The sequence below is a fragment of the Silene latifolia genome, chromosome 9 (assembly GCF_048544455.1).
Source record: "Silene latifolia isolate original U9 population chromosome 9, ASM4854445v1, whole genome shotgun sequence".
NCBI lineage: Eukaryota > Viridiplantae > Streptophyta > Magnoliopsida > Caryophyllales > Caryophyllaceae > Silene > Silene latifolia.
In genome coordinates, this window is record NC_133534.1 from 4,732,584 (window position 1) to 4,751,625 (window position 19,042).

The window sequence follows — 19,042 nt, forward strand, 5'->3', positions numbered from 1 at the left end:
CAAATATCCATTTAAGAAAGCGGTTTTGACATCCATTTGGAAGAGTTTAATGCCTTTGTGAGCCGCAAAAGCTATAAGCAATCGTATGGCCTCAAGTCTAGCTACCGGTGCATAGGTTTCATCGTAATCAATACCCTCTTGTTGATTATAACCTTGCACCACTAGTCTAGCCTTGTTTCTTACGATTTCTCCCGAGTCATCAAGCTTGTTGCGAAAGACCCACCTAGTACCAATGACGGTACGATTAGGCGGTCTAGGGACTAAGTGCCATACCCCATTCCTTTTGAATTGATTGAGCTCTTCTTGCATGGCAAGCAACCAATCCGCATCCGTTAAGGCGATTGTTACATTTGAAGGTTCAATTTGAGAAAGGAACGCATTGTGGGCACAATACTCATTGAGATGAGCGAGATTGTTGAGGGATGATCTTGTTCGAATTCCCGAGTTGAGATCACTTGTGAGATTAGTGAGTGGATGAGAGCTTTGATGTTTCCACTTCTTTGGAACAATAGTTTCTTGTTCCCCCTCAACATCATCGATCCACGATGGTTGTTGCTATTGGCCTGGAAGGTTCTTCATCCTCACTGTTTTGGTTTTCTTGATTCGGAGGTAGAAACAGCGATCGTTGGGTCTGTTGCTTCCAGAGAGGAATCGAAGTACTCGTGTTCCCCCGAGTTCTGCTCTCCTTTGAAGGTGACAGTCTCGTGTCTGTTGCAATTGGTCTTGGGAGCTTCTTCATCCGTGAACACGAAGTCTTTTCGAACAAGACCAATCTCAAACTCATCGTCATCGTCCTCATCATCATTATCCATGTTTTGTACCTGTCCAAGCACACTAGATTCATCAAAAATGACATGGATGCTTTCTTCAATCAACAAGGTTCGTTTATTGTAAACTTTATAGGCCTTGCTATGATCGGAGTACCCAATAAATACTCCTTCATCACTACGTGGATCGAACTTACCCAAATTGTTTTTACCATTGTTGTGAACAAAACATTTGCTTCCAAAACATCTAAAATATGAAATGTTGGGTTTTCTTCCACGCAATGATTCATAAGGGGTTTTATTTAAAATACTCCTTATCATGACACGATTATAAATGTAGCAAGCGGTATTTACCGCTTCGGCCCAAAAGTTCTTAGGCAACTTACTAGTTAATAACATTGTTCTAGCCATTCCTTCAAGGGTTCTATTCATCCTTTCAACCACACCATTTTGTTTTGGGGTTCTAGGAGCCGAGAAGTTATGGCCTACACCATTGTCATTACAATAAGCACCAAATGATGAGTTTTCGAATTCGGTTCCATGATCGGTTCTCATTGAAACAAGTTTTAAACCAAGTTTATTTTGAATCTTCTTTAACCAAATTAGAAACTCATCAAATGTCTCATCCTTAGAGCTTAGGAAGAGTGCCCAAACAAACCTAGAGTAATCATCAACAATGACACACACATAACGACTACCACCTCTACTTCTAGTTCTCATTGGTCCACACAAGTCGATATGTAAAAGTTGCAAAGGTTGAGATGTACTTATAATTCTTTTGGATTTGAAGGAACTTTTAACATGTTTACCTCTAGCACATTCATCACATACTTTATCAATTTCAAATTTTATATTAGGAATGCCTTCAACCAAATCAAGTCTTTTAAGGGTATTAAGAGTTTTTGTACTAACATGACCAAACCTTTTATGCCATAACCAAGGATCATTGTTCATTACACTCATGCAAGACATGGTGTGACCGGATAGAGAGTTCAAATTAGTTAAGTAAACATCTTTGACACGTCTTCCTTCGAGTATTAGTTCATTAGTAGTGGCATCAAAAATTCGACACATATTAGCATGAAATTCAACAACATTACCCTTATCACAAAGTTGAGATATACTAAGGAGATTATGTTTCAAACCTTTGACAAGCCGCACATTGTCGACACAAAGTAAGGATGACTTACCAACTTTTCCAATACCAATTACTTCACCTTTCTTGTTGTCACCAAACCTTACCGTGCCACCATCATACGCTTTAAGTGAGAGGAATTGGCTTCTATCACCCGTCATGTGACGAGAGCATCCACTATCCAAGTACCAATTGCGGCCGCCTCTCACCAAGCCCTACACAAGATTAGTTTTTGAGTTTAGGAACCCAAATGAATTTGGGTCCCTTTTTGTGATCAACATAACTTGTGGTGTCTTTCTTAATGTTCATTTCATTTAATGCTTTGGTGTTCTTGTCAATGTCATCAAAACGTTTTGTACATCCATTAAAAACATGACCATTGTCACCACAATAATTGCAAATGATGTATTCGGGAAGACCTACATACTTCCTTCCTCTAAAATCGTTTTTAGGCTGGATGCAACTGTGTCAAATCACCGACTGTTCCATTTGAACCCCAAACCAGCAGTTTTATCGCATTTCTCGGTTTGATTCGTGAGGAAGTTTAACACGGTTTGACTTCCTTCCCATTTTTCAGTGATGTTCTTAGTATTAACAAGTTCATTGGTCAAGTCATGGACACGTGAAAGAAGATGCAAATTCTTTTCTTTTTCTCTTTTGAGTTCATCATTGTTGACACTTTCAATGGACAATCTTTTCTCAACAATGAAGTCATGGGTGTGATTGTTGAGTTTAGACACGAGATAAATGATTCTTTCTTTGGACTCTTCATACTTAGATGTCATCTTGTCAAGTCTTTGGTTTAGATCAACGATTTCATCGGATCTAAGATGAGGAGAAGAGCTAGAAGAGCTACATTCGGGCATACCCTTTTGAAAGAAGGTAAGCCTTTCATGGAGGTCTTCTATTTCATTCTTGAGACAAACAACCTCACTCTTAAGACACTCGTTTTCATTTTCCAACCATTCACTCTTTCTTTTAGATTTGTCTAAATCATGATCAGAAGCAACAGTCTTAGACACTGTTTCTCTTGAGTCTACAACTTCAACTACAAGGTCATAGATCTCATTTTCAAGATCATCTTTGACCTTCAAAAGGTCATCACGTTCCTTGGTTAGAGATGAAACTTGCATCACCAAGGTAGTGTTGACATTTTCAAGGTCAGAGACGTCCGTGGGTGTCGACCTAAGACGCTCTAGTTCTTTAGTCAAATGTTTGTTTAACTTGTTGACTCTCTTAACTTCATTATATGCTTGAAGTGATGATTCGTGATCTGTTGCTTTTAGTTCATTTTTCAGATTAAAGTTCTCTTGAGCAATTTCCTCAATCTCATTTTGCATTATATCAAGCTTATTAGTTTGAGACCGACACTTATCAAAAAGTTGGTCAAGAAGCTTACATACTTTCTCTTTGGAGTAAGTTCTAGCCTTGGCCTTTAGATGATTTACCTCGTTGTCGGAATCGGAGTCGGAATCGTCGGGGTTAGCCATGAGGCATCTTAAGTGTTCAATTTTTGAGGTTTTTGAGACTTTTTCTTTATCATGATTTGCAAGACACATTTTAGCCTCAAGTTCCTCCTCGATGAGTTCCTCATCTTCCTTGGAGTCGGACATTCCCCATATAGCACTCATGACTCTATGTTTATAGTCCTTTTTAACCTTTTCTCTTCTTTCCTTAGATTTGATTTCTTCCCACTTGGGACATTCTTTAATTTGATGAGTTTTATCACCACATTTAAAGCATCCCACGGTGGAGGTAGGTCGTTTCTTAGGAAAGCGTTTTTTCGAGTAATTATTAGTGAACCTTTTGTTACCTTGTCCATTGACCAACCCGGCTAAGTTCCTTGTGAACATAGCAAACTCGTCTTCCTCCTCATCTTCTTCATCACTTGGAGAAGATGTGAGGGCGAGACTCTTTGCCTTTGATGACTCACTAGAATGCTTATCGAGATTAAACTCGTGAGCCATTAGTGATCCCATTAGTTCATGAAGAGATAGGGTTGACAAGTCTTTGGCTTCCTCTATGGCGGTGACTTTAGGTTGCCATTTAGGAGTTAGACTACGAAGGATTTTTCGAATGATGTCCTCGGACTCGAAATTCCTTCCTAGACTTTGAAGCTCATTAATAATACAAGAAAAACGTGAAGAGAAACTATTTAAAGACTCGTCCTTTGACATTCTAAACATTTCATATTGTTGCATGAGAAGGTCAATACGGTGTTTTCTTACTTGGGACGTCCCTTTCATATGCAAGTACAAGAGAATCCCAAATAGATTTTAGCCGTAGGACACCCGGAGATTCGACTAACTTCCCCCTCACCAACACAACGTTGAAGAATCGACATTGCTTTGGAATTCTTTTCGGCAAGCTTGAAGTCGTTCTCATCGTAATTTCTTTCCTCTTTTGTCTTGGTGAAACCGTTAAGAATATCGGTTTCCTCAATGACAAGAGGTCCATTTTGGATGATGTTCCAACATTGATAATCGATACTTTTGATGTAATGTTCCATTTTGAGTTTCCACCAACCAAAATTCGAACCGGTAAAGACCGGGATCTTGGAGTGTTTCTCGGAATCCATTACCCACGAATCAAACTCTAAGGGGATTAGCCTCTATCAAGAGCACGAGGCTCTGATACCAATTGTTGAGTTTATGGATTCAAGTACCTAAGAGGGGGAGGGGGTGAATTAGGTACTCTTTTTAAAATTTTAACTTCAACTTTATTGGATTAAAGTAAGTTAAGTGAACAAAAGAGTTTAGAGGATACTTTGAATAATATTGAAAGATTGAACAAGTATCGCGATGAATGTTTGCTGAAGTATGAAAGCAACAATCGTTCTGACTGTATCTATTTGTCTCAGTTTGTGAAGTATTACTGCAGACCAAATACGACAGTATGATGAACTGTTACTTCTAAGTTTAAGCGAAACAAAACAAACAAACAAAGTAAGAAAGCAGCGGAATTAAAGTGATAAACAATGAACACGAGATTTTGAATTGGTTCGGCAAATACTCAAGTGCCTACGTCCAATCTACCTTTTTATTACTTTCCTTTAGTGATCTACTCCGACAACTAAAAGACCCTTGTAATAAAAGACGCCAACCTACTCCGGTTGCAAAGCTAGTACAAGAACTACTCCGTTCTATGACAAGCTAACTCGCAATCTACTCCGATTGCCAAGAGTTAAAGGACTACTCCGTCCTAGAACTCAACAACTCACAACCTACTCCGGTTGCCAAGAGTAAAAGACTACTCCGTCCTAAACTCTTCTAACACACTTAAAATGTAAAGGATCAAGTTTCCACTAACACATTCTTAACAAAGAATAGAGGTGGACAACTTTTACAAGATCAACACTTTTAAGCAAGAGAGTTTAGTATAGAAAAGCAACAGTAGCCACGACTGTAGAAACTGAAAGACACTTGAAGACTTTTTAAAAGGATTTTGCAAAGAACACGGTTTTAAGCTTCTAAAAACAATTTGCAAAACATGAAAGAATTAATTCAGAAAAGTCTTGAGAGATAATGAAGGAGGGACTCGGTATTTATAGAGGAGGTGAGTGAAGGGGGTTGCTAGGGTTTTGAAGGGTCAAAGGCTTTGCATGTGAGGAGCAATAGTAGCCACCCAAACACTTGCACCAAAGAGGAGTCTTTTGCAAAGGTGAGAATAGAGAAAGAAGGTTTGAAAGATAACCTTAAATGTTCATGCAAAATCAGAAAACAAAGGATGTGAGACAAGTCACAAGAGACAAGTTAACACAAATATGGCAAAAAGGAACTTTTGTTTTCTTAAAAACCAAGGGATTAAATTTGCACAAAGAGGAAACATTTTGAATAATTCAAACCATTCTTTATTGGATACTACCTCCTTAAATAAAAATCTGAATTTCTCTTTTGAAAATATGAGTCACGTGAAAGCATTTGAGAGAAAAAGGAAGCTTCAAGTTTTTACGAGTTGTGGCTCAGTCCACTGTTTGTTTACTTGTTGAAGCAAATATCCGGACTGTTTCTATTACTCGCTATACTTAACTTTCTCACTTGTACATTAGATGACACACGACTAATTACAATGGGATTAATAACAACTTCAACACTTCTTAATCCAAGCTTGATTACATCATTAATCCTGAAAAGGTAAACTAAGATAACACAAATCAAATGGGCATGTTATCATCAACATAAGGAACCCAACATAGGGGAACTAGTTTTACGGTTGCATCACTTTGCTCAACTCTGAACTTGCGAAAGACAATTTCGCACGGATCAACGGTCTCAGGAAGAGGCGAAGGGTCATATATTGGTGTCCAAACAGCGAAGCACAAAATCTTGTTGCCCAAAGAGAACATAGCATCAAAATACATTGTTATCTGATTCATATCAAGACCATCGTCAAAACTTTTTTCCCAGTAGACGAAGAACAGAAGGAAATTTATGGCTATGAAAGTCAAAAGCACGAAGAACAGAAGGAAATTTATGGCTATGAAAGTATATAACGTTATCAACAACAGCAGCAACATGTGCCCAATCTTCGGCATCAACGGGGATGGGTTTCCAATCTCCACCACTAGAATTGTCTTTAGGTATGGAAGCATAAATGGTAGTATCTTTCTAGTGACTGTACTAGTATCTTTTCCTTCACTCTTTCAGACTTTTCAACTCTGCAGGAAGTACTAAGACTATTCTGCTTCACCACTCCTTCCATTCTTTCATTTCGCGTATCTTTAGGGTCCGTTTGGATTGAAGGAATTGGAGAGAAGGGGAGGGGAGGGAAAGGGAGGGATTTAATTTCCTTTGTTTGGATAAAAAATATGGGAGAAAGGAAATGGAAGGGGAGAGAAATGAGAGGACTTATTTTCCCTCCTATAGAACAAACTATAATCTTTCCAAGGGTGGCAAGATTTGGAAAGAAAACATTATTTGGACTCTAATTATACCACTAGCATCCTTCAATCCTCCATCCATTCTTCATCTCCCTCCTTCCTCCCCTTCCATTTCCCTTCATAATTTTTGTTATCCAAACACCCACATCCCATTTGCCCTCCCCTTCTCTCCCCTCCCTTCACCTCCCCTCACTCCCCCTCCCCTCCCCTCCCCTTCCCTCCTAAAATTGTATCCAAACGGACCCTTAGTCTCCCTGCACACAGACATTCGGAAAGCCTATTCAAACAGTTATATAATTCGCCATACCATTACGAACCAATCAACCAATTTATATAAATACGAGTAACACACTAACACATAGGTTTAAACAGAAATACAATTAAAAACCATAAAATCAAGGAAAAATATAAACCCAGCAAATTGAAAGTAGAATTAGGGTTTGTCATTGAATAAATCATACAAAGACTAAAATCAATAACCGATAAATTCGGATCCAGCAAATAAATTGAAAAGATATTAATTGGATTGAAGAATAACTTACAATTGTAATCAAGACGAGAAATCTAAGGATAAAAGTTTCTGAATGAATGAAAGAGGGTTGATTGTAATTGTAATTTACGCGGGAAAGATTATAATCCCACGAGGCCACGACGGTCGATGTCGCCAATTTAATTAAACTTTTTGGCTTTTTTTTCCTTCTTCTTTGGAACTCATGGGCCTTATAAATATTTAAATATTGGATTTGAATCTTGGAAACCTAAGTGGGCTAGTCACCAGAAATAGGAAAAAAAAAACACAAATTGTTAAGTAAGACCATCTCTTACTATAAGACCAACCCATTGACAAAAAGCCCAAATCAATTACACACTTTTCTTTAGGAAAAAAAAAACTATTTACTGCAATAGATAACTAACAGCACAAAATCTCATTGAAGACGACACGTATCCGTCATTTTGGAGTGACGCATACCATTTTCTCTCACAAATGACCCAAATAGAAGAGAGAGGGAAGCACATGGGGGTGCCCCCACCTTGTCCCCTCTATCCGTTTTGTGAGTGACATTACTCGTCACTTGCTCCGACCCGTCTTCAGCAAGCTAAGAGAGCACTTATTCATAATTATATACTATACTTTGTACTTATTTAACATTCACTAGTTCACCACCAAGAACAATACAATTTTTTTTGTTTTAATAAGACAACTAGGGATATTGTATTATAAACTTCCAAAACGGACACGGACACTGACACGACACGGACACGCGACATGGCATCCCATGAAATTTAGGACACGGGACACGTCATTTAAATTTAATAAAATATATATTTTATAGTGATTTATGTGTGATTTTATTTTTGAAAAAGTATTGAATATTAAATTTAAATAAGTGAAGGTAAAACTTGACGTTAATTATAACTCATTCTCATTTCCAAAACCAAAAACCAAAAACCAACTTATAATCAATCTATTTCGACATCTCATTACTAGTCTAAAGAACATCATTCGCCCCCAATTCAACTTATTTCCCCACCAAATTCAACCATATAACAATTCACGCCATTTACCTTAAATTCAACTTAATTCCATTTGAAGGTGTGTCCAAATACCATGGACACGACTCAAAAAACCATGGACACGTGCCCAAATAAAAGATGAAAGTTAGACACGGCTTTACAAGTGTCCGACACGTTTTGACGTGTGTCTGACGAGTGTCGTGTCCGACACGGGAAGGCCGATTAGGAGAAGTGTCCGTGCTACCTAGGTTAAAACTGAAAACTTTAGAATTAAAACTTAAAGTTTTGAATATAACCATAAATTAAACTTTAGAAGTAATGAAGCACAGTGGAAAAGTCATTGCAAGCCAGCCTAAAAAGGAAAAGTGTAAACCATACTCTCAAATACAAGGAGTACCTCAAGCAAGGTAACATATTTAAGTCGACAATTGTACTCTATACTTGTATAAACCTTACTCTCAAATACAAGGAGTACCCCAAGCAAGGTAACATATTTAAGTCAACAATTTTACTCTATACTTGTATAAACCTTACTCTCAAATAGAAGGAGTACCCCAAGCAAGGTAACATATTTAAGTCAACAATTTTACTCTATACTTGTATACACATACCAAGAGACTTTGAGGTGTTAAAACGCTAATATTACTGAAGCAAATAACCTACGATCTATGCAAGCTATAATGATGTCTCTCTCAGCTAATTGTTGCCCAAGAAGACACCCATGCTTTATAACTTCCTGCAGTGACATGAGAACATAAAGATCTGAACGGAACAACATCAAAATAGATACATGAACAAGATGATTGCATCAAATTTCCAAAGAAATACTCTGTTTTGAGGACTTTTCTAATGTTAAATACAAATATGAATTCATAAAGATCAAGACTGCCAAAAAAACCAGTATTAGCCCTAATACAGAAGTCCGGATGAAACTAAACTTTTCCAATACTAATTTGATAACCATAAACTATTGATGAGGGTAAAGTCGTCAAACCCTATCAAAAACTAATTTATAAATAACCCAATTTAAGTAGTTCAGGCAGAAATGAACTAAATAATGAACCCCCACTAGATATCAAAATGAAGAAATCCACACGACAATAAAATGCAGCAAACACCATTTTCATGTGACTCCACTAATAAAAGAACATGCAATATCAAAAGGTCTATAAACCAAAAACATTAGAGCTCAAAAAAGATATGATTTCAGAAGCAAACATGCAAAGCATTAGACAGCTACTCTTAAGATGTTCACAAAGAAATCTTGCTGTAACTAGCATAACAAAAATTATTTTGCTTATTTTTGCATCTCACTCCTCACACAACAAGACTTTCTCCAAGGGTCAATATCCATGAATTTGTGATTCAGACACAACACTCAAGCACCCAATAACTTAAGACCAAACTTCTAGTTTAATTCATACTACCAGCCATTATATTGCCTCTAGACAACTCCAAAAGCGGCTTTAAATGATATTCATTCGTTAGAAGCATGTCTCATAATCACTCGAACTTGTTTCATTGATGGTTGTTTTCAGGTTCATTTTAATTCATCCGTTTGGGAATTCGTGCACTCAGTTTTAAATTCTAAAGATAACAAAACAAACATTCCAAGGACTACAGAGACAATTTAAACAAAATGTTAAGAACCCTAACGAAATTTGGGCAACAATATTTTTTTAGGATTTTAAAGTTGGCGAGCATGTCACTGTTAGCCTTGTCGTCTCGACGCTGCACAGAAGTGTACAAGGCAAAATTAATTAGCGTAGCTTCTTTAGTAGTGGTCGACATCCGCTATTTACTGAAGAAAAATTTGGCGCAATCCGGTCAGACACGAGTTTATTATCGCTACATCCCGCAAAAACTTGACAATTGTATTTAAAAGCTTACACTTAATAAAATGTACTCATCTTCAAATAATAAGTTTACTAAACTTTTGTCACGACTATTGATACGTTTGTTAGTGTTTTCCTACGATTATTGTTATTGTCGTTGGTATTGCTATTTTTGAGTTTTTTTCCTCTTTTTTATTATATTTTTTCTGTCCCGAAATTTTTTTTACCTCTTTGATATTTCATTTTTTTAAAAACAGTTTGCTACATAATTAATTCAATCAAAAAGATGTATTTCAAAATAGAAATTTTATATTTTTATTTGTGATCTAAAAAGTCTCCCCTTTTTTACTCCATCTTGCTCTTCTTTAGCTAGTTTTTTTTTTCAGAGACATCTTGTTTCCTTTTTCTCCCTCGGCAATGTATCATGTAAGACGAATTATATAATGTTTGTCTTCTTCATCCGCCAAATCTTATTCTAATGCTTTGTTAAAAATAATGTTGAACGATGTTCCATAGTGAAAAAGAGTATGCTAATAATAATGTCTAATTTTTTTATATCGCCTTTTTTTCTACAGTATAATATTAAATCATACTTTGAATTTGTCCCTAAAAATACAACCCGTACCAACCTACATATCCAAATTGACGACGAAAAAACCTGAAAAAACGTCGGACATAATTGCTCATTTGTCATTAAAGTCAGAGTAATGTATTAGAATTTAGAAATGCTAATTTGCATCCTTATACAGTTATACTTGCCATTAAATTCATATGCAATTTTGTTTCGTGCTCCGTTTAATTTAATAGATAAGAGAAAAGATTAATACGGAGTATATTTTAGTAACGGAAAGTTAATGTATGCATACCCAGCAATCTCAGACGTCCGTCCACGCATACCACACCATCTCATCTTTGACGACATCCAGTAACTGTTTTAAGATCCTGTTTTGACCATCTAAATACAATAAAATAATGGGTTATTTCATAGGAATAATCCAACCTATGCCTATGCTTCTCAGTTTAATCCATACTAAGGTTTAACTGACAAAAATCGGAACTTCAGCATCATTTATCTTTCATTGAACTTGTGGAAGGGATACCTATACAACCGGTTCCCTTGACTTTATAAACAAAAGAAAACCCCTTTACATCTCTTAATCAAATTAAAAACAAACAATCCTAAATTCATTTCTCTTTTCAATTCTAACCTAAATTAAAAACAAAATCCCTAAATTTATGGTTGTTTAAATTAATCTAACCCTAAATTCCTTTCTTAATCAGACTCCCTCAATCTACTTTCAAAGACTAAACACAAAAGTGTATCATTCAAATTGTCGACTTCAGCCAAGTATATATCACGGGGTTACCAATTAAATTAGTTTGTGAAGTTCCTTCGATTAAATTTTCAAGCACCAACACCTAATGCTTCGGCTTTCCATTTTCTTGAATTTCCATGAGCTTTTGTTTCGAGATAAACCAAACTTTCATTGTCACTCTGACACTTGCTTTTGAAATCATTGAGTTTCATTGACATATCATACAGATGTTGCATAAGATTGGACATTGAGTTTGATTCGTTGCCAGCAATAATCTCATGGAAAGCTTTTCATAAACAGTTTCAATTATTTTTTTTGTACATTATCTCTTAATTATTTCTTCATTAATTAACAACTTCAAACAAATAGGGGGGAAATAATTAAGAAATAGAACTTTGAAAATTAAAAATGAAGAAAAATAAATGGAGGAATTAAGGGACAGTGAAAATGAAAGAATAATGGAGGAGGAGGAAGAAGAAAATGGGGAAGTAATAGATCAGGAGGATTAAGAACAAAAAATGGGCCCACAACTTTGTCACCTGATAGTTTACCGGTTCTAACAGGTTAAAATTAAGCCTAGTTCAATGAAAGATAAATGGTGAGGAAGTTTAGATTTTTCTCAGTTAAACCTTAGTATAGATTAATCTGAGAAGAATAGGCATAGGTTAGATTATTTCTATGAAATAACCCTAAAATAATTATCAGTATAATTATTATGGTATACAAGAGAGAAATAATTAACAAGTGAAATAGAAAAAAAAAATACTCACAACTCGTACCAACCTACATGTTTGAGCATTTTGACGTCTTCACTTTAATAAACTAGACTTAGACAATTATATAAAACGCAATAAACCACACATTTGGATTAAAGAATAATACATAATAAGTCAGTATCACATAATCACTGATTAAAGTAGATCTTATTTCAAAACACTAAGGAATAACCCAATAATAATTACATACAAACTAATCCATTTCCCTTTGCAATTGCCACAAATCCTTAGTAGCAAACCACAACAAGGTTAATGTGACCCAAAAATTATTACATAACCAATATTACATAGTCTATAGACCGACTTACACAATATCAAATCTCTTGTCTGAGGCTATTCATTAACCAATCAAACAAAACCCACATCTCTCGCCTCGAGCTACTCACTAACTAATTAAACAAACCAATATTTTTCGTCTAGATCTACAATACTCACTAACCAATCACATAAATACGCATTTCTTGTCTAGACCTATAATACTCATTAACCAATCAAACGAAGCCACATTTCTCATCTACTCACTAACTGCAATCAAACCAACCCAAATATCTAGTCTCGAACTACTCGATAACAAATAAAACAATCCTCAATACAGAATCAATGTGCAAAATGTTCAGCCCAATTTCATTTTTCAAGATCTTAAATGTATACATGAAAACACCTTATCCACCCAAATGATCACAATCAGCTTTCAAATAAGTTCAGAGTACATTGAATCATGCAGTTTTAGTAGAATATACTTGTAGTAATATTAGATGAATAACCTTGAACTTTTTGAGGTCTATTATATCCTCACTTGTACCGCTTTTCATAAGATGCTTATCTAGAAGAAGTTCCATTGTTTCTTCCTGTATTATATTTGTGTTCTCTTTCAAATTTTCATTCTCTTTTTTTTCCTCTTTTATATCCTCACTTGTACTGCCTAGTGGAGGTTATTAGAATTCGTATGTGAAGGAAATTGTATGTCGTTATATTAATTGTGTCTTTGTATGTAACGCCCCGAAAATCAAGCAGGCAGCTCAAAAATAGCTCCTTTATAAATAAAAGACAGCAGCGGAATTACAAGGGCGTCACCGCCGTATTCCCCCTCCGGAGAATACAAGGCTTACAATAATAATAAACAAACTATTAAAGCTTTAAACTATTTACAACTTATACTTATTATCCTCTATAATGTCAATTCCTCACACTTGACCTTCCCCGATACCTGTACCTGAAAAAGAGTGAGAGTAACGGAATCAGCCAACCACAGGCTGAGTATGACTCCAGTTCCCTCCACCGGTCTTAGGTCATATTATATGTTCATAACATTTTCTTTATTACCATATTACCCAATACATACAATCTATATATAATTATAAAACAAAAACCTTTACCCACTTACTTTCCCGCCCAATTGCCAGCACACCCTCCTACATTTGCTGCAACAGTACTACTACTACATTTTGACTATTATTAAAAATCAAGTAAATCATTTTCCTCAAAAAAAAAAAAAATCAAGTAAATCATTGACTTTTATTCCTTATCTAATCAATGCTTCCATGGACAATGACAAAACTATGAAAGCTTTCATATTACCATAACACGTTTTCAGAATTTAGATAGTGTCTCAGAGTATTTCTTCATTTTCAATATTTTCTTTTACGTAAGAGGTTTTCATCTTTTAGAATATTATATTAACTTTAAATATCAATAAAAATATCTTTGTACAAATATTAAACAAATTACATCATTAAATTCCATATGGAATTTTTTTTCGTATTAACTACACAATTTTATTTAAAAAGTGTACCAAAATATGAGAATGACATGTATAAAATAAATAGAGGATATATAAATTTATAATTTACTCTTTTACTTACTGTAAATTATATGTGTTATATATCGAGATTTGTGTGATAATAAGTTAATCACGTCTCTAATGCAACGGGGTACTATTATCTCTTTCGGTAGGAGTTTCTTCCCCATTATTTTTTCTGGATCGAAATTTAAAACAACCACTAGATTTCACGAGAACTTAATATGGACACAAACAATACGACACATATATACGACACATATAAGCACACAGAAATACATTACTACCTTCAATTCATTTCACTTGGTGAAGGGTTACAATTTGGGCTCAAATTCGAAATTACTAAGACGATATGAGAACGGGTGTTAGTACAATGGCTTATAAATGCTTTGGGGAGAGGTACGAGGCAAAAGACCAGTAAACACTATGAAAAACACATATAAGCACGCCTTCATGGTGAAGGGCGGGGTATTCTTATAGCTAGCATATGAATCAACTGCTCAGTTAGCGTGAGCAGGGTAATTTCATGTTTGCAAGTATCCAGGTCAGATTAGGTGGGTTCGAAATATTGGGGATTCAGGTTATTATTTTGGGTTCAGGTTATTTTCAAATTATAGCGAGTTCAGGCCATTTTCAGGTTTATTATTATTAAGTTATTTAGAGATACCAGTCATTCAATTGTGCAAAAATAAACATTCAACTCGGCTCGAGTCGATTTACTGGCCAGGCATGGGTGCTTAGTTCGATGTCTGATCAATTACGGAAAAAATAATTCAACTTACGCCAATTTTGCCTAATTTAGATATAATTGCTTCAAAATATCTAAATATTGAGATTATTAGACTGATTCAATAACATTTATTACTCTAAACAATTAAATGTATAAAGATATATATGATATTTGTTCTTTTGTGTTTAGCTATTATATGTGATTCTTTAATGTATTAATTTTCAAGTGAATTTTTGTCCCTAAATTGAAACCATTGGTGTAAGATATTGTACATCAAACAATTAAAGATTGTACAATAAAATTAATATCATATTGTAACAATAAAATTTAAAAAGCTTATATAAATGATCAATGTATATGCCCGTGCAATTTTGCACGGGTCTAAACTAGTACTTACTAGAATACAAATACTACCTGTCAGGGACCAACCCGATATTCCAAAACATTATACGACTACCATACCAACATGATATATATTCATAAATGACACTACTACCGGTATACCATTACTGAAGAGATATAGACATTACGGAGTATACTCCCACCGGGTCTAGCTAAGACCCACCTCCGTGTACACAAGCTAAATAATTTTCCTCCATGGGCCAACGCCCTCAGTTTATATATTGAGCCAACGCTCGCAGGGCCAACGCCCCTGGGACCAACGTCCCTCTTGTTTATATATATGGAACCAACGCTCCTGGAGCTACTGCTCCTGGGGCCAACGCCCCTCATGTGTACACAGGGTAAATAATAATGTCATCCCAATCCAATAATCGTATCCCGAATGCTACAATTGGTCAATTATGCAATATGACAAAGTACCAGCATGATAGTTATAATAACCATAGAGACAATTTACATATCATACGAATCTCAAAACAATATTATGATACAAGCGTTTGATTAGCATTCCATCTAACCCATTGTTTTCCCTTCCTATTTTAATGCTTAAAGTTATACCAAACATTTTATTTTACCCATAACCAAATTAAATACTAACCTTCCAGAACTTAACAATTTTCCCAAAACATTAGACAAACGCCCACTTTCTTAGCCAAACAGAGCTACCTTTGACGACATCGATATTCTATTCTATGGGTCAATTTTATCAATTGTGTTATTATAGGCCAATCATGCAATATAACAGAAGTACCCTTATCACAGTCATATTTTCATAAGACGGTAACTTAATATAACGTATGAGCAGTATAACATTCATAAGATAAAATTAACAATAAAACTAATATAACGGATTATTTCTAATCTCTTATTTCAAAGGTAAACAATTACTTATATCGACGAAGGGTTCCGAAATCATACCTCAATTAGGATATAAAAGATCTTATAGCCTCTCTTAGTATTAGCCCATAATTATTTTTTTCTCTCCTCGTAAAGGTAGTAGTGAGCTAATCTCACCTTATTTGCCTACGTCTGTGTTTTTACTACTCTGAAGAAAAAGTTGATTTCGTTTTCGGTGGAGCTTTGTAAATCATACTAACAATATAGAATTGATGACTTGATGAGTCACTAAGTATGCAACGTGGGTTTTTTGTAAATTTTTCTTTTTATTTTTTTTTCTTTCTTTTTGTAATTATCTAATAAAGTAGTAAAAATCGTAACGGGTCCGACTCATATATTCTTAGACAAAAATACTAAAATGGAGCCGTCTTCGTGTATACAGAAAAATATACGAGTTTAGTCTATAAAGTTTCTAATGGTCCTATTATTATTATTATTATATATATCTTAAAAATTAATTTTATTCGGGGTATTACATTCTACCCTCCTTAAAATAAGTTTCGTCCCGAAACTTGAAAATAGCAAAATGCATCAAAGGCGAACTTTGAACTAATTAAAAATTTTCGAAATACGTAAAACAGTTTGAGTATCAATATTTCGAAACATGGAAACAACACCGATTTGAAATGAGTGGAAAGACATAGAGTAGAAATCCGAAAGGTATAAAATTTCGAAACTTGACTAAACTACGTCTTACTCAAACTTTTAAAAACTTTATTAGAATATAACAAAAATTCTTTCAATCATATTTATAAAATGATTAAAAACGTATGTCTTATATAATGGAAGGCACGAATTCCCGTCGCGAACAAAAATTCGAGTAATCCAATTCAAAGACAACTCATTCATGCGTTAGTTAGCGCTGAACCGGTTATTAGATGCCTCTAATAACAAGTCATAACATTTCACCAACCGCATAGAGTTAAAGTAAAATTGAAAAGTTCACTTTCAAATTTTTAGTAAAAGTAAACTATTATTTTTTTATAAAAAAAAACAACCACAATTTTGAAAATAAAAGACTCACTTTCAAAATTCTTAGAAATGTTCGTAATGCGTGAAACTATTTGAATATCAAAACTTCAAAATCTCGGAAATATGATCAGTATCTAGTGAGTAGAAAGGTTAGTAATTGTGCTAAAGGTAAAATATCACGATTAAAATGATCTAAGATACTATAGATAATATAATCGAATTTATTATAAAAACACATATTCTTTCATAAGACATTCTTTTATTATAAGACCAAACCATTTAACTAAGAACCTCATCATAAATAACGACCAAATATCCTTTAAAAGCAGAAGAATACAAATTTCAACTACCGTAATATTAACCTCTAAATGGTACTAACTTATTCTCAATTAAATATCAAATTTAGTTAAAAGAACACTTATCTTAAAGTCTACTTCCTCTTGTTAAATCATCCCACCAAAAATTAACCAAGTTTCATCTCACTACTCCGTCTTAATCATTACTCTGCCTCATAAAATTATACTCCAAAGTATCCAAGTATCGCATTCTCATCATCGATCCTAAGACGAGGACAAGGGTGAGTGAACTGGCGGACAAAACCGCGAAACAATATTTCCATCTCAATATCGATTCCAACTCAAATAAAAACTCATTAACCACGGCCATTCCGGACCGTAAATATAACTTGGCTCAAAGGCCCCATAACTCATAATCAATTTCCATCTCAATTTCAATATCGATATTGTCAAAGGTTCAAAGAACCGTGCTCAACACTTAGAGTACAAGACTCCAAGCTACTCACCCACGAGTCAAGGTCAAAGAATACGACAATTTAAACACAATACTAAAAATCCAATATATTAATCCTTCGTATAAACCTATTCAACTTAGGCGATTAACAATCTTACAGACTTTACTACACGAAAGTGAATTAACACACCTGCAAGCCATTACTATGTTGCTCATCCAAACCATACGTACACAATCAACGCATCAAGTCACCATCTCCCATAACCATGTATAAAATCATTACACTAAATTCAATTCCTTCGCTTCACCCATATTCACAAGCCGTCTTATCAAAACCAAAGACCCAAAACCTCACAAACAAACAAATTTACAACTAAAATATACATATATATCACATTATTATATTACACATTATTCTACATTTACATATACTCATACATATTTATATACATTCTTAACAAGAAAGATCTGACTTGTCACCTGCTATCTACCAGAGTCGGGTGACTACTATATATTACAAACCAGTAATACTACTACTACTATCAGTTCTAAATAACTCTCACATCATATAATACATTATTTATACACAATCTTCCTCTCAAAGGTTTCCCTCTCACTCAGTTTTCTACTCACTGCTTCCGGGGGTATCCACTTCTTCTGGTTCTTCCTCTTCTTCCCCCTCTTCTTCCTCAATAGCCGAGCCACTCCCCTCCTCAATTTGGTCATCATTCACATCATTGTCATGCCCTCCATTACCCTCATTATTGTTTCCAGGTCCCTCTTCATCATCGTCAGACAAATATATTACTCTTTCCCTTTCAAAAGTGACAAGTTCCCAAGCTAGAACCTCAAAAGTAGGGAACCAGGAATCATAAACGGCTCCTCGGTGTAAGTACTTAGAGTGATTCGGTATCCCATCATCCTCAAACATTCATTGTAAATATAAGAAATCCACAAAGCCTCTATCTTTAAGCGGGCAATATTCTAATTACTTTTAAAACCAAGATCACACCAACTCTAATTTCGTTTCGGCAAACTCACAAATAAACCAAACCCGTCTCACAAACAAGATAAAGAATAATTACTACTATTATAATTAATTCATATATAATAGCACAAATTACCATCAAACAAATATCACCATATAATTTCGAATATGAAAAACAATTGACACATATTTCATATAACCCCGAACGATATTAATAATAATAGGATCGGTAAAATCGTGTTACCCCACACGTTCACCTCATATTACTAAAAGTCTTCATCC

General features: G+C 34.9%; 2 protein-coding genes across 3 annotated transcripts in view; both read right to left on the reverse strand.

Annotated features, from left to right (window-relative positions):
- Nucleotides 1–7,487, reverse strand: part of LOC141598811 (uncharacterized) — a 56,636-nt gene extending 49,149 nt beyond the window's left edge. The window contains exon 1 of the mRNA XM_074418600.1: nucleotides 7,324–7,487. The gene's annotated coding sequence lies outside the window, so the exon portion shown is untranslated. The remainder of the gene's footprint in view (nucleotides 1–7,323) is intronic.
- Nucleotides 7,488–9,873: 2,386 nt separating this feature from the next.
- Nucleotides 9,874–19,042, reverse strand: part of LOC141598813 (uncharacterized) — a 37,765-nt gene continuing 28,596 nt past the window's right edge. The window contains exon 3 of one of the 2 annotated variants that reach the window (XM_074418607.1): nucleotides 9,874–10,027. The gene's annotated coding sequence lies outside the window, so the exon portion shown is untranslated. Of the gene's footprint in view, nucleotides 10,098–19,042 lie in introns of both variants that reach the window. The other variant, XM_074418605.1, reaches the window with a different exon arrangement.